Source organism: Eupeodes corollae, chromosome 3 (genome assembly GCF_945859685.1).
Source record: "Eupeodes corollae chromosome 3, idEupCoro1.1, whole genome shotgun sequence".
Taxonomy (NCBI): Eukaryota; Metazoa; Arthropoda; class Insecta; order Diptera; family Syrphidae; genus Eupeodes; species Eupeodes corollae.
In genome coordinates, this window is record NC_079149.1 from 62,046,578 (window position 1) to 62,064,591 (window position 18,014).

The 18,014-nt window shown below is 33.4% G+C and overlaps 1 protein-coding gene across 1 annotated transcript in view; it reads right to left on the reverse strand.

Annotated features, from left to right (window-relative positions):
- LOC129951408 (uncharacterized) overlaps positions 1–18,014 on the reverse strand; it is a 34,214-nt gene that overhangs the window by 14,386 nt on the left and 1,814 nt on the right. The window lies entirely within an intron of this gene.

Here is an 18,014-nt window from a genome sequence, read left to right on the forward strand (position 1 = left end):
AGAGTACTGATTGAATATACATTTGTAGGTATAGAGGAAGGTACAGCTTATTTATTTAGCAAAAGTTGCACCTGTGGAATTCATTTCTAATTTACAAAGTTGGAATACTAATTTCACCTCGACGTACATATATAGGCATCGGATGGGTGGATTGAATTCAATTTGTTTTTTGATAGGAAACTACATACAAACCCAACTAATAAAATAATAATTAAAATGATCCCTGGTTGGATTTGAAACATATTTTTTGCAAGTCTCTTTGTATGTAAATAATATGCAGTTCACATCTAAATCAATTGGGAAACAATTTGTTTGATTGGACTAATTCTTCAACTCAATTTTGTGTTCATATTTTTGTTCATTATTTGTGACTGGTGTACAGTGGGACACAATTATTTTAAACTTGAACCATATCAAATCATAAAGTTCAGTTTCATAATTAAAACATTTATTATAAACATTTAATTTTGCACCTCCGGATATTTATAATGTAGTAATTGGACACAGATATAACTATAGAAAAATTAAATGCAGCAATAAACAAAATGAAGGACGAAAAGCGGCATGCTCCAATGGGATACCAGCGGAATTTCGTAAGTATGGAACCGTCAATTTAAAAAGGGCGTATTATCACTCGCGAGTCGAAAATTCGAATTAAAAGTTTGGTGGTATTATTACCAATGGCGAAGTTTGTCTTTAAAAACAAAATTGCCAACATTAAGAACTGAAAATGAAACGTCATTCATTGTCATTAATATCTATAAAGTCAGATTGAAGAATATTCACCCCTATCACAGAGTCCCTCGTAGCGAGTCCCCGAAAATTGTGTTACGCTACGAATACGAATACATTTACATCATAAGCCCCGAACGAATTCAAGAAAGCATTGCCACACAGAAATACTAATTTCGGAGTTTTAAAATCAGCTGATATGTGTCAAAATAAGAAAATTAAACAAACGTTCGTTTTTCATCTTTCGATTTGTTCTTATTTTTAGGCTAGGTTGCCTTGAGATCGCCATTTCTACCTATCTTAAAAGTTGATAGTATTGTCGTTGCAATCTTTGCAATAAATGAAGAAAATACACGAAGACTGGATGAATCATATGATTGACGCGAAGTGGTTGGAAGACCCCGTGGAACATCTGATAACATCGAAACATCGGCAAGTTGGTTCTTTTCACAAGGTTCATTTGATTCTAAAGGCTCGGAAGAATTTTCGAATATATAAGATTGTGGATCTTTTATTCCGCTGGTCAAAGTTCATTCATTCTTATGACACCTTCTTCGAGGCTGCTACAAAAATGCATTCTATTTGCTCTCCCACCCGTAGCTTTGCATTCTTTTTTGTTCTCAACCATTTTCCTCTTGATTTATGCCTTCCAATCTAACCACACTTAAGAATTAAATTAAATTATAAAAAAGTTTGGACTAATTTATTCAATTTACTTTTTTCCAGCTAGAGGTGTCCTTAAAAGGTGGGCCTAAGCTATTTAACTCTATTTTTACTGCTTCCCAAAACGAATTCACTTCCTCCTTAGGGATATTTGAAAAATTCTTTGGAAATTTCAAGTTTTTCTTGAAGCATTTCATAAAGCCTTTCGAATTAAATTTTATTTGTGATAACTTTATTTGCCCTTCAAAAAAAAAAATTAAAAAAAACATACATAGGTAAACACTTTCACATTAAAACAATAGTAAATTCTTTTCATATATTTTATTTTTATTTAATTTATCTTCGCAAGCTGAATTTTTTGTTCGTTTTAAAAACTCCGATCAAAATAATTGTTCGTAGAAAAAACTGCCAAACTTCCTATTCATTTGGGGCTAGTGATACCAATTTTCACGAACTCCGAATTTCGTAGCAAATTTTTTTAGTATGACGGGACCAATGATACAATTATTCGGGGTTCGTACTACGAATCTATTACGACGGGGCCTGTGAGTTTTTTGTGAAAAAAAGTAAATAAAAATAAAGATAATTAGCAGCGTTGAATTGTTTTTCGAGGACGAAAATGAAGAAGTAACAAATAAAGAAGAAAAAATCATGATCTGCAGATTGTTGAGAAGTTTAAGAGATGCTTCCAACTCACTGGAAGTATCAGCTAATTTGTGGTCCAAACGTACCGACACCTTTGGCAATGTCGGGGCTTGCCTCCATTAGTTGTAATTATAATTTATTTAATAATTTTGTAATAATTAATAAATAATTTGTTCTTACCTTTGTCGATTTCCACTCATTTTTTGTATGTCGCAACAAAAAATCTAGACAACTACTTCAAATTCAAAAAAAAAAACTCACCAAGAACTACAATTCGACCGATTATGACAGATAAAAGCGAGCATTCGCCAATTGTTATAGAACGACATTTCAATTCGCCAGATTTTTGAAGTTTAAGGCGAACGTCAACTTGGCGAATCGCAAACAGTAATGCGAACAAGTCACATTCGCTTATTTTTTTAGCTTACTGCTACAATTTACAACGAGGTGTTGGGAACAGGTATTATTCCTCAAGAATCAAGTGAATCAATCATTTTTCCGATCCACAAAAAAGGAAGCTGGTATGTGGGGAATATCGTATTTAAATTCGTGTTGTAAAATATTTACAGCTATTCTGTAAAAACGACTCAATAAATGGATTGATAAAAATAAGTTTTTAAAAGAATTTCAGGCAGAATTTAGATTCGGTTACTCAACAATCGATCATATCTTTGTTCTGAAAAGCATTGCGGATTCATTTATAAGAAGAAGGTAGAAGTTATACGTGTTTTTCGTGGATTTTAAGTAAAGCTCTTTTCTATAATTTCCTTGGTATGGGAATTGGAAGAGTCATGCAAAGTCTATATATGGATACTAATGTAGCAGTTTGGAATGGTACAAAAAGGTCGGAATGGTTAAGAACGAAATCGGGCGTCAGACAACGTTGTACCATGATCCAAGCCAATTCGCTCCTTATTGAAGACTTAGTCGATTTCTTTCCTGCTGGTATCGAACACGCTGGAAAATTAATTAAAGCACTGTTGTTTGCCAAAGATATTGTGGTTCTACGGATTTTTAAATACTGCAAAATATGGAACCTAATAATAAACATGGAAAAGTCGAAGATCATTATTTTCAAGAACGGAAGGGGTAGAAACTGCCGTTATGGAGAAGGGAATTACATTAATGAGAGTATAGAGATTGTCAAAGTGTTCAAATACCTTGGAGTGAACTTCATAAACAATTTAAATATGGAAAGGCATCTGAGAGAAAAGCTTACAAGTGCAAAAGTTGCCATCAGCGGATCTTGAAATTGGTGTTTCTTAAACAAAACTATCGCTCACACCAGGAAGTAACAGAATCAATCTTGTTATATGCAGCTCAAGTATGATGAGGGAAGTAAGATGAAGATGTGGACAAATTGTTACGCTTCTATGTTAGAAGAGTCTTCTGACTGCCACGCAGATAAATATGGATAGTTACTGGTTACCGAAAATAGTGGCGATTCAAACTACTTGAGAGAGGTCAGGATAGAATCGATGAAACTTGCTAGGCAGTGTAAGTCATTGTACCACCTAATTGCAAAAGTGGAGATGAATATAGCGTAGAGGAGATTTCGATCATGGTAAAGCTGCGTGGTGAACTCGTACCTTTTAAATTTATTCCACATAGAAAGGATTTACCAATAATATGCTCCTTATGTAATCGACAAGTGAGAGAAAATTTCGCTTCATGGGTAAATGTCTAATTCTTAAAGACATCAGAAAAAAATGTTCTTGGAACGGGTTTTTTGAACGAAAATGAAATTGCATCATTGTTGAATGAAGTCGACGTTAAAAAGCTTTATAATAAGTAAGTAATTCATTTATTTACAAGAATTTTATACAATATTTTGAATTTAAATGCTATGGCTGTGCCGTCAGACAATATGTCAAAAAAATTAAGAATATTTAAATTTATGTACATACAAATGTTTTTAAATTTAATAGAATTCTGTTAATAATAAAAATCTATACTTGTAAATATCTTTCAGAAATGTACTTAATATTCTCCAATCATTCTCGTTAAGGAAATTTATAATCTTTTGTAGGGTAAGAATATTTTTCACGAAAAGTAGCGTCTTTGAGTTTTGAATATTGGACAGATACCAATGAAATATAGACAATCTTTTTTTGATCTTAAGTTGCACTACAGAATTGGTTAAAACCACCATTATAAGGACTTCCATTTAAGTTGAGAACTACACATCTTGCTTTAAAGATTAGGGATATATCTTCATAACTCAGTGAATCCTTGAAATATTATCTTATTAATATTTGATGTTGGATTAAATTTCTTCTCTTTTGCTACCTCCAGTTGCGTACCATTATATTTCCAGCTTCTTCCATTACAAGCGCTTTGTGTACGGGCGAATACCATTATTTTGGATTTTGTTGGGTTGATAGAAAATCCCCATCTTTTACAATATGAAGATAACCGATTGATCATCAGTATCCCTGAGACCATCCTGAATAAATAATGGAAATTAAGAGGTTAGTTTAAAGAGCTGGTCAACCAAACAATGAAGAAGTGACATTCAGCCAAACCAACCCAGCCGAGGACCCCATCGAATACGAAAATTTGTGCACAAAGGAAGATTTCAGCGAAATAATCAGCATCCTAAAACCTAAGAAGTCCGCGGGACCCGATGGAGTCTTCATGCTGAAGAGACTGTTCAATAACTGCCTCAACAACTCCTACTTCCCACAACAATGGATAATGACCAAAATTATGGCAACCCCAAAGAAAAGAGTCAAATCAACAATTACAGACCCGTCTCCCTCCTCAACAATGTCAGTAAAATTCTACAACAACTGCAGCCGCACCTACTTGGTTTTCCATCCGCTCTAATTAAAATGTTGTTTTCATTTCTTTTTTCTAGGAACTTCTTTGTCCAGTTGGGAAAATGCAAATCTTCATTTTCATAAGAGCAGGAGTAGCTCAAGGCTCTAAAATTGGACCGTTCCTTTTCAGCTTACTGACCAGCGACCAACCCGCATCCAGCGACTGTGAGATACTTCTTTTCGCCGATGAATCGCAGCCAGGAAGATAGAGTCCCATCTTAGCAGACTGTTTCACTTCTATAAGAAATAGAGAATAAAAATCAACACCACGAAATCGGAACTAGTCTGTTTCCGAAGGTCCAGCAACGGTAGAGATCGATCGGCGATAAGGTGCAGGAGCATTTCTATCTCACTCCCAGATGGGTATTCACTTCAACGAGTTGTTAAAATTCAACCCCCACTTTAGAGCTGTCTTAAGAAAGGCCAATTTGGCACTGTACCGCTTTAACCCGCTCCCCAAAAGAAGAACGGGACTCGGAGAGCAAACCAAATTGCTAATTTACAAGCAATTGCAATTGCTATGTCCCATCATCGCCTACAGGTTCCGGTGTGGTTCACAATCTCAAAGACAGCCATGAAAGAACTTCTCGCCTGTGAAAGGAAAATCCTACGGAGATGCACTGGACTTTCCTTCAACTACCAGAAGCTGAGACACTTTAGCAACAAAAGAGTCTACGACGAAGCCAAAATAATCACCTTGTACAAGTATCTGTTCGAAACAGCCAGGAAGATCACAGGAGGATTAAACAACCACCAAAACGAGCTTATCAGAAGGATGAACTCCCAGCAACGTCACCCTGACCTTTTTGTTACGTGCTTGAAACGCTTTGACTATAGAGTAAAATCGTGATCGATCGTTGAAGTTTTTTCTGAAACCAGACTGTAGATTAGATAAAATATTGTTCTGTTCGATCCATTTCTTAAGGCTTACAACTAGTATAAGAAGAGTCTAGTAAGCCTTTTTTGTGTATAGGGAAAAAACTTTATATGTACTGCAAACTGATCCTAAATTATAAGAGGAGAATTTTTAATGAGCGTTTCAGAGGATAATAATTAATCTTAATAGTATACAATTGAAATGAAAACCCAAATCCATTGAGTTTTCGAAATTATCGGAAAACTGACTGGGCTTCATACAAGAACTCGTTACAAGGTTTACTAAAACCCGGACTATCTAGCCCTTCCTCAAATGCTAATGAACTTGACAAAAAAGTCAATGACCTCACCTCAGCTATGAACAGATCGCTGGAAACTGCTTGTCCACTTATACACATAAGAGGAAAGAGGAAACCACAATGGTGGGCTTCAGAGCTTGAATCGCTCGGGAAAGAATGCAGCAAACTTTTGAACGCAGCCAAAGCTGCAAGACTGGCCTCTCACTGGGACTCTTACAAAGAATCCCTTTGTGAAGCCTCTAGGTTAAATTCTTTCAACTAGTCTAGTGATACCAAGCTGCTTGAAAAATGCAGACGGTTCCTGGACAAATTCAAGTAATGAATCGCTGAACTTACTACTGGATACTCATTTTCCTGGTAGTTCTTTTACCGAAACTGGTAACAGTTATATACGTTCAAGTTCCAATACAACATACCCACAAGGTCTGATCACAAGGGACAAACTACAATGGGCTCTCAACAGCTTCAAAACCATTTTAATCTGCAGGACCAGTTGGAATAATACCAGCCGAGACTTCTAACATAATTGCACCAATCCTCGAGGTAATTTTTACAAGCTGTCTTTACCTGGTCTATGTTCCCTCGGCATGGAGAGAAGTAAAAGTTGTTTTTATACCCTAAGCAGGTAAATGCTCGCAAGTCAGTCCTAAAAAAGCTCTTGTAACTGTCTTTTCTTGCTTATTTATTTATCTATCTAGATCTAATTAAAAACTAAAAAGAGGAATCATATTTGAAAACTCAACAAATGGGCTCAGGCAAAACATACGCTTTGGAACTAAACAAAAAGACAAATGACAAACGATGAAAACTTATCCATAATAATAGGAATAATTCAGAATCAATCAACTTTAACCTGAATGTTTGATTAACAAAAAATTTAACCAACAAGGCTTACCAATCTCCAAAAAGGTAAAATTTCCACACTTTAGAGAGTTCTTACCCATAGTGCAACGAAAGGAATTGATTGCTGGATAAATTGCTCATTGTACTTAAATAAGAAAATTAATGTAATGCCAATTGGGGGTTATCTGCAATTAAAAAATAAGCAGATAAGAAAAGCTCGTTACTTAGAGTCTACATCAATGTGATGTGTCTGTCTATTGGCCTAGGGTGATGATTGTACACAATATTCAATTTGTATAGCTTCTTTTTCCTCGTTATCTTATCGCCGCGCTGTTTGGGTAGCTACGTTGTAGGTAGGTTTTAACTTGACTTTAATTATGATACGAGTACCACCCAAGCCAGACACATCTGTGTGATAAGAGCAATAAATCAGATCAAATTTTGGAAATAAAACTAAACAGTAAATAGTAAATATATATATCTTTCTTATTTGTTTGTTTTTATACTATTGGGATATAAAACTATGAATCAGTTCAATCAATGGTTAAATTCTTATAAGTTCTAATCTAAGAATGTCTTATTTACTTTTTTATTTAATTAATTATTTTCAAGATATGTACGTACATACATGAAAGGGCCTTTATAATAATATCCACTCAAAAGGGCTGTTGAAAATGTCTAGGTCGTATTTTCGTAACAACGACTCGATTCTAGAAAAGCTTCGATGAGAAGAATGCCCCAATTCTCATCGTTTCACTTTTCACTAGACGAAAATTATTTATTGTTTTTGTTTCGTTTTCAAACAATCCTTAACGACGCGATGTTTTCAAAACTTATCGATTTCCTAATAACAAATTTACAAAGTTTCAATTTATAAATATCTTTATCTATCTTACATATACAGTACAGGACAAAATAATGTACGCACCCATGTAATTTTTATGTTGGTGCTATAATGGATGACAAATTAATAAGCTAATAATAAAAAAACAAAATATCGAAAATTAATGTTTTTATTTCATGTTTTCCAATTGAATACTTGTTAAAAAAATCAAAATTGATACAGAAATATTTAAATCAATCAAAATTTATTTTTTTTGTAGAGGACAAAATAAAGTACGCAATCAATAAAAAATTGGAATTAAACTTATTTAGTACTTCGTATGCTCTCCTTAAGCATCGCTAATAGCTTGTAGACACCTTGGCATACTTTCCACGAGATTATTCAAATGTTGGGGATCAATATTTTCCCAGGACGTATGTATGGTGTCAAATAAGTTGTCACGATTCGTAACCTAACCTTTTTCGAAGTTGGAGTCAAAAATAGACCACAAATTTTCGATTGGATTCAAATCTGGTGATTAGACCGGCCAATCGAGTAGTTTGATCTTGGAAAAACGAAAGAAATCCTGTGTTTTCCTAGCCGTATGCTAAGTTCCGGTAGTACCCGTGGCATGATGGTTAGTGCGTTGGACTGTCATGCAAGAGGTCTAGGGTTCAATCCCTGCCTGTGCCACCTTAACCCTTCAGTCGTCGCGCAGATTACTATTGTAATCCACTCCTAAGAAACTAGTGGTGGGGATTTTTCGTCTCTTTTAGTCCTTACAGTTAAATGATTAGAACAGTTAGTTAACTTTACTTAATATAACATGTAATTACATTTTAAAGCCAAAATGAATTTAAAAAAATTAAAACATTTTGGTTTTATTCTAATTTTAAAATGGATTACATATGTAATTCACGCGACGACTGGTGTAACATTTTGGTGCGCGACGCCTGCAGGCTTAATTTAAAAAAAAATTAATTTTCGCGGATACTGCCTCTTGCGAGGAATTGACAAATCCTTCAAGAGTAATTCTTGTCATGAAAAAGTGCTTTCTCAAACTAGCCGTTCGGATTCGGCATTAAATTGTAGGTCCCTTCCATTGCTGACAACAGTACTCGCACACAGAAATGGTTGAGAGTTGTAAGTCACTAGGCCCTGTTGCGCCACCCCATTTGATGCTAAGGGCCGTTGTCTTGTTGAAAGACAAAGTCATCTTGCAGACCCACCACCAGCAACGATTTCTCCAGATTTTCATTGATTATATCAATGCAGACATCTGCTGACATTGTTGTCTCGATTCGCACAAATTTTCCCATTCCTGACCATGCAAAACACCCCCAGACCATAATGCTCCCTCCTCCATGCTCAACTTTTTTTTGAAAATTTTGTCGTTAAGCTTTTCGCCGGGCTTACACCAAACACGTGAGCGCTGCTTATGCCCAAAAAGATCAAATTTGCTGTCGTCACTCCAAATAACCTTCTTCCAAAACGAAATCGGCTTACTGATGTTTTTTTGCAAACTCTAATCGTTTAACTTTGTTCGGATTTTGAATTAAAGGGCGTCGTTGAGCAAAACTATTTTTGAGGCCTGATTCTTTTAAACGGGATCATGACGAAATCTAGAATGCCAAAAATCTCGAATGCCGAAAATCTCGAAAATAAAAAAAAAATTATCTAGAACGCAAAAATCTTGAATCCACAAAAATCCAGAATTAACAAATATCTCGAAAGACTCTATCTAGAAAAAAATCTCGAAAAAATAAAAATTCGAGATTTTTTTGTTTGTATTTTTAACAGTTAACACTCAATAAAACACAAAAACATCAGTTTACCCCATATTTTATTTTCTGAGCAAGAAAAATAGTTGCAAACAATAAGAAAGGTGCATGTGTAGCAATGTGCAACTGTATGATTGATAACTTGTCAACTTTAAGTTTGTTAAGAAGAAGTAAGTTATCCAGAATGTATGTTTGAATTTTTGAGGCAATGTTTAAAATTCGCAGGAATTTTTTTGCGAAACATTTACTCCAGTCTTTTCTTGAATAAAACGAGTCGAAATCATTGGATTTTTTGTATTTCGCGTATAATTTTGCGATCATCGTAGGAACTTGTATTTCTCTTTCTACCGCGACCAAGTTTATCATTTACCGAACCGAGTATTTAAATTTTTTAGCAATTTCCCTATTAGAAATACCTTTTTTTGTCTAAAACAACAACATTTCTAACTTGAATGAAATATTCGGCTTTTCGATTTATTTCACTCACGCTCTTACACAATGTTGATAATGTCCCAAAACTGTGCCAACATGTTTGTCAACATAACGGCACATTTATAAGGTTCTTTTTATTGCAATTGAATTGTTGTTAATGTTGAAATTATAACAAAATTGAAGTGCTTACTTTTTTTGCCTAGAATAAAATGAGTCTTTGATGAAAGAATTACTTTCCTTCCACTTAAGTTTAATGGTAAGGTATTTAAAGCGGTTGAAAAATGAAGAAAAATTTTAAAAAATTGTTCCTACACCTTTTTACCTACTACATTTTATGCGAAAATAGCATAATCATGAAAATTCAAACTTTGTGTACTTTATTTTGTCCTGTACTGTAGCTAGTTGCAACAGGGCTTTAAATGTAATTTGTTTTTATTTCGATTTCTTATCATTACATTATTTATTTATTTAACAGTAGTAATAAAAGGCAAGTGCAAGGAAAAATAATGGGATACTCAAAAGACATTTTGCGTGATTCAGAGTCATGATTTAAATAGCATTTCGCAAACGTGATTTTGCGTCGTCAGTTATGAATCCCTACACTCACTTCAATCGTAACAAAGGAATTTACAACAATAGTGATTTTTTTTTTTTTAATTTAAATATCGTCATGAACTTTTTTTGTCAATTTAAAATATGTTCATATAATATGCATTACAAAATGTAAAAAAAGTTACCATAATCAACAAAAACGCTACGGTTAAGTGAACGTGGTGGAATTATTTGTATTGCAAGATTGAATTTAAGCACCACCTAAGGCACTGCTTGATAGGAAGGCATGCTATTCGACTTGGAGCCCCTGCAATTGATTTTTGTAGGAGTTGCATGGACGAGGAGACAATCTCTCATCTTCTGTGCACATGTCCTGCCTTATCACAAAGACGTAGAATCCACCTTGGAGGCTACTACTTCAACGATACCAGCCTTCTAAAAAATTCTGACATTATTTGTCTCCTACGCTTCATTTGGAGCTCCAATTGGTTCGACGAGTTAAGCTGATCAACCATATCCAATTAGTTAGGTTTTTAAGTGTCATAAACTTCAACCTCAAAACTTGTCTTCCATAACTTCTACCTTCAGTTTACCGTACAAAAACGACCAAAACCATTATTGTCTACAAAACAGTCCTGAAGCAAACTACAAGTTCATCCCAATTTGCATTTCCTATTGTAAAGAAATATTACTTATTTCTTTTCCAATTTGACGAGAAACCCTTTTACAAAAAAATATTAAATGAAATTGTGCGAAAAATAAATAAATCGTTGAGGAATAAAGTTCAACTTTTAGTTAATTAAAAAAAACATGATCGATTGTCATTCTGACATAAGTTGACTTGACTTGGTAGTAAGGTAAATTTTTCTTGACTAACTTTTCTTGATTGGAAGGTAATTTTTTGGCAGCTGGCCAATCAGATGCTAGAAACTTGCCTCACTTTTAAGTCCCTTATGTCGCCTGAACCTGTCCAAAGTCTACAAGAAAAAAAATATGTTTTGAGTGTGAGAGGGATAAATATATGAAATAATTGAGTAGTTTGTGTCCACTTTATCGAAATGTCAAAACGGTTTTTACAATTTCTTGATTTTACTTTGATTGTGATCTAATTTTGTTAAACAGTTATTTATTTTTCAACTATGTATATCTGTTCGATTAAAACATTTTTTGCCATAAAAACTCAAATCCCTATTATCTGTTAAGGTTCAAAGTAATGGTTGCTAAAATTATACCACTGCGCATATATAGAAACGAAGTTTCAGAAATATGGTTCGTAAAAACCTAAAAGAACCTTTGGCAGAGATACCATCTGACGACGAATCTATCATTGAAGACGTTTTTGTAAACGAAGACAGTGGTCTTCAACATGACATGTTTGACATAGTAATCGACGACGAAAGTATTGAAAATGTCGAAGCTCTTGAAGATCATAAAAGTGGTCAAAATGTTGCTAGTCACTTGATGATTTTGGTAGTGAAATTCTTCTTAGTGAGCTGAGAAAAAATTTACCAGTGCCATTTGTTCCACCAAATTGAAGCAAAAAGCATACAATGCAACCAGCATGTGAATATTAAGGCAACAAACATGGCCCAGCCGATGAAATCGAAAGTTTAGAAAACCATGATGCTTTCTCAATATTTAGTAATATAATTACAAAAGAAATTATTGATCACATTGTTTTTCAAACCAATCTTTTTGCTGGAAATCGGGCAAACCATTTACTTCAACAAATGAGTCTAAAATAAAAGCTTTTATTGGAATCAATTTTCTAATGGGTATCGAGCCTCAAGGAAGCTATAGAGATTATTGGTCCACTCATCCTCAACTCATCATTCATTGCTAATGTTATGCCAGTGAGAAAGTTTGATTGGCTTTTGGGAAACTTGCACTTGAACGATTCGTCGCTTATGCCTAAAACAGGATATCCAGGTCAATAAGTTTTACAAAGTTTAACCATTTTTGGATTTTTTGGAACAGTGCGTCAAAATCGTAAATTTTTACCAACAAATATCAAAAGTGATAAGCAATTGAAGAGGGGGAACGTGATTGGCAAGTTATTGACAAGTTATTGACAACGGCTTATCTTATATGAAATGGATGGATAAAAGGGCCGTCACCGTTCTGTCAAATTTTCAAGATCCGAAATCACGCGTGAAAGTTCAAAGACGACAAAACGAGAAATTGAAATTCTGAGGTGGTACGCACATAAATATCGTGAACAAACTTAACCGACTGAAAAAAATATTATGAGGTTGATCGGAAAAGTAGGAATGGTGGCATAGATTTTTTTTCACTTTCTGGATGTTTCTGTGGTCAATGCTTATATCTTGGCAAGATATACAGAATACAGTTTACCTCTAAAAGATTTCAAACAGGATCTTACAACTAATCTTTGCCATCGTACAGATTTACAACCGAAAAAAAAGCTGTGTTCAAAAGAAAAAAATAAGCCATATGTGGACGCGTAAGAATATATTTAATGTCCAGTGGTATAAATGTTGTACCAAGTCCTTACAGTGAATCCTGCGACGTATATTTGTTTTTTTTTTTTCATAATATTTATAATAACAGGACCTAAATAAAGTTATCTTTACAAAAAATGTACTTAATTTTTTTTAGTAGTGCCCCGGAAAGCGTTAAGACAAAAGTAAACTACATTTTATACTGATTTAAATTACTTTTTTTTCATAACTGAATAAAATCAGTCAAAAAACTTAAATTCCGCAATTTTATTTATAAATATGAAGACATCTTTTTTGATAATGCTTGCTCTCTTTTAAAAAAAAAAAAAAAAACAAAATCTTACGTTCAAGACAAAATTTAAAGAAACAAAATATTTAGTACAAATTCCATATTAACTTGTTTTTTATAAGCCTAAATTAAATTCCAATATACCTGCAATCTATGAAATAAAACATTGTTTCATTAATTCTTTATTAAATTGAGTTAGCAGTTATGATGGCTGAGAGCCTGAGAGCGACCACAAAATACTCATAGTCATATGTATACGCAACTGTATACTTTATAACTTCTTTTATCTTAAAAAAGAACAAACGAACAAAAATCAACAACAAAAAACAAAAGAAATTAATTTAAGAAACATGAATACGAAAAAGAAACGATCAGAACCAGACAATTACAAACGAAGATCACGCACATGGTAGTTCAAAGTCCACAAAAGTGAATGCTTTCATAGTGTACAGACTTGCCAAGAAATTCAAAAGATACACGACCCGTTGGCCGAATGGCGGCATCCAACAAATAGCGCCAAAATACAAATTCAATCAAATCTAAATACACACATACATAATAATTATGTACTTTGAACGTTTTTTTTTTTGGCTTACATTTTACATTTTTAAGCATACATTTAGAACTTAAATTACAAAAAAGCCAAAACAGTCACAATATTCTTTGAGATATGATTTTCTATTTCTTGAAATTATAGCATTATCATTAATTTTTAAAAATCGAAACTTTATTAATAAATAAATAAATATAATAGCAACCACGTGTGTAGAAATGCAGCAATACAAAAAGGTTAAAAGTCAAAACTTTCTACAGGTATACTCAGAACACAGTGGGTCAGGACAAAAAACTTATGACAAACAAATGTTTACTTTTGGAAAAAAAATTCAAATATACTGACATGATTATTGCATTAGTCGTACAATAAGCTCTTGAGATAAAAGAAAATAGAAAATAACAATTTTTTCATCTTACATACAACTATATTAAATTATTGTTGCTGCTTTAAACAATTAACAAATATACTAGGGAATGAACCATCCACTTATAGCTTATAAAGTTAGCCTTTATCGATTAGAAGAGGATTATAAATTGAAGATCTTTCAAGACAAGAATTAAGTGTTGCGATAACATTTGTTTCGGGATGATAATGTACATCTTTCATCTTTTTTTTGTCTCAAAAAAGCATTTATTTTGTTTATATGGCAGGTGAAATCTTTGTTTTACATTTTTGAACATGTTTGAGCTTTGTTCAAGTATTTTTTCAAAAAGAAACAATCTTTTTTAAAGCTAAAGTTGTTTTGTCAATACTTTTTAAAAATGTCAGTATTAAAATTAAAATTTTACTGAAATTTAGTGAACCTAAACAGACCATATACAGTACGTTCTCGATTAACGCAACAGCTGATTTTTTATCATTATTGACGCGGTAATCGCAATTCATCAAAAACAATTGACTCGATAAGTGCAACTTTTGTTTTTATATAAATAAATTAGGTGGCGCAACAGTCCGTAGAGAACCAGGGCCTATTGACTTACAACTCTCAAACATTCCTGTGTGCGAGAAATTGCAGGGATGGAGGGGACCTACAGTTTATATGCCGAATCCGAACGGCGAATTTGCGAATGAATTACTCTTGGAGAATTTGTCAATTCCTCGCAAGAGGCAGTACCCTTCAAAACCTCTCGCATGACAGTCCAACGCACTAACCATCATGCCACGGGTTTTTATATGCATATCCTTATTTACACAGGGGCCTGATTATGATGTTCGCGGCGGATCGTATCGAAGCAAAAATAGTTCTTCCTATATTCCAGTGATTTGACACTTCTGGTTTGAATTTTCTTCCTATATTCCAGTGATTTGACAGCTTTCCAAAATAAATTTGTTTGGTTTGGATTGAATTTGTGAAATTTATGGTTATTTATGCGAAATTTCATATTTTTTTGTGGATAGTGGATAAATTCTAAAATTAAAATAAAGATATCACATTTGTATATAATTACAACACAGAAAGAATCCACGAAATCGAACAGTAAACAATTATTAACAGTCTTTCGCCTTCGAATCCGCCAAAAAAAAAGCTATCGGATTTGAACTCGCCAACAAACAACAAAATTCAAAACGAAAAACGTGAAAGCGAAAGCAATAATTGAAAAATGGTAAACTCGATATCAAAACCATTCACCACGAATTCCATAACCAGGCACCAGGTTCTTTGCTATTTTCGTTTTTGGCTGTTGCGTTACATTTTGCGTCGGCAGTTATTTTACCGCTACTTTTGAGTAATGGGTACGATAAAGTTGCATGAATATACATTTACATATTATGTATCTACAATGCAAAATATTCTTATTAATTTTAATGAATTTTGCTCAGTGAGTCGCTTATGTTTCGAAAAAACACAAGCTGAATCAGAGAAAGCAAAATCTGTTAATTTTCAGCTAGGTCCTAAAAACAAAGGCCATCCCATTGCATGAAAAAATTAAAGAGATGCTACGATATTTTAATGCGAGCAATGGTTGGATTACAAATCTTAAGAAAAGACACGGAATTCGTAGGTTGAAAATTTGTGGAGAAAAACTTTCGAACAAACCGCCACTTGAAAATCCATTCTTGATTAAATTTAAGGAAAAAGTCAGAGAGCTCGATTTTGATTTTCATCAAATTTATAACTCCGATGAGTCTGGGTTATTCTAATGACTTATGTCCAACAAAACCCTATTAGTTTTTAAGGAACCGACAGCTCCTGTTCGAAAGACTAGCAAAGAAAGAATCACGTTTCTGGCCTGCACCAACGCATCCGGTATATACAAAGTTAAGCTATTCATCATCGGTAAATCTGTAATCCCAAGACCATTTAAAAATGTTGACTACATGCCCGTTGTAAGCAAGGTAAATAAAAATGCTTGGATGACATTAACAATCTTTGAACAATGGTTCCATCTTCCATTCTACTTTTGTGCCTGAGCTAATAAGAGCCGTTTACACGATTCGATATTTTTACCGTATCGGATATTTTCTCGATTCGGTGTCTTTCGGTTTGAGTGTTCAGACGGTACGGTAATTTAGCCGTACCCTTTATTCAACCCTACACAGTACTCGGTTTCAGTTGCATTCGTATCGTATGTGCATCAAGACGCATGAAGATGGACTGGAATACATTTATAGTAATATACTGGTATCGCAAGTATCGTCAACGAAAAATGACGCACTATCGGTCAAAATATCGAATCGTCTGTCTATAAATACATTGCCACGATAAACCGAATCGGTTTTTTTACCGTACGACCAAAAACGACAAGACAAAACTGAATGACAAAATCGACCTAATCGGTAATTTTACCGTATACAGTTAAATGCTGTATCGTCTGAATATACCCATTTAAATTATATTGACACTGGCTTATACGGTAAAATCGACGATACGGCAAAACCGACGATTCGGTGTGAACGGGCTCTAAAATTAAACCGGTCACAGGTATGTCTTTTTTATACGTTTTTTTTTGTGTCTTTTATGCATGAACAGAACAGAATTCAGCCCTTACTGAACGGCGATTTAAAAAATGTAAACATTCAAAAAAAATTTAAATCTAAACTTTAAAAAAGTTCAATTTTTCCAAAAATATTAATAATGTAAACATATTATGTATTTATGTATCTCCTTTTATATCTTTAAATGAATTAACTTATTTTATTTTTGTTTCTTATTATTCATGTTGAATTAAATAAGTGTTAATTTACTGATTTTCACTTTGCATCTCGAATTGAGTCTCGGTCATTGCAACCACCCTTGTTTTGATTAGTTGCGATAATCGAGAAGGTACTGTAGTTTATTTCAGTAATTTATTAGCAATCATCAATAGAAATTGTTTATTATTTTAAAGCTCTTAAAGTTAAATAAAAACTGCTTTAGAAATTAAAAAAATAATAGTTAAACAATTTTTATTTTCAAAGGTCAGAAAGTAATTAAGAAATATGTATCGGTTGATAATTGGTCAGCCATGGTTCATAATAAAAGCATATAACATCGGCCAATGATATTCATTGGTTAAAGTTAAGCAAACAGCACTATTTAGTTTTTCCCTTAACGAAGTATCGATGATGACTAGGGTAATTAAAAGTTGGACTTTGATAATAATAAAACAAAAAAAAATATTAATGAGCCATACAAAATTTACTCAACGAACCGGAGACTGAATAATTTTTTAAAGATACTATCAAATGCTATCTATTTTATGATAATGCGGTAAATTTAAGAGCATAAGTCAAATAAGACACTAACGTAGTAAAACTTTATATAGTTTTGTATTTTTGATATTTTATTTCAGGCTATTTAGGGTCATCTTAATCCCAAAATTCATCTTTCAAAAACCTGTGCTGCAGTCGATACAAATTAAACAAGTTACAAACGATCTTCGAGCTTTAAAATGTTTTGTCAACTAAGTGCTGAATATAAAAAAAGGTTCACATGAAGTATTCAACCGGTTTCCAATGGCAACTTCGTTTCCTACGTTTCGCTAAAAAGTTATTCTTAAAATAGGTGGACTTGGGTAAAGATTTGATGATGTTAAAAAAAAAGTGGTTCCACTTAAAGCAAAGACGATTTTTAAAGAGTTAAAAATTAGGAACATTAGAAGTATTCAACCGGTTTCCAAAGGCAACTTCGTTTCCTACGTTGTTTAAATCAAAACATGTTTAATCGTTAAAAAGTTGTTCTTAAACTATGTAGGTTCCTTAAGGTAAAGATTTGATGATGTGAAGAAAAAGTAGTTTCCACTTGAAGCAAAGACGATT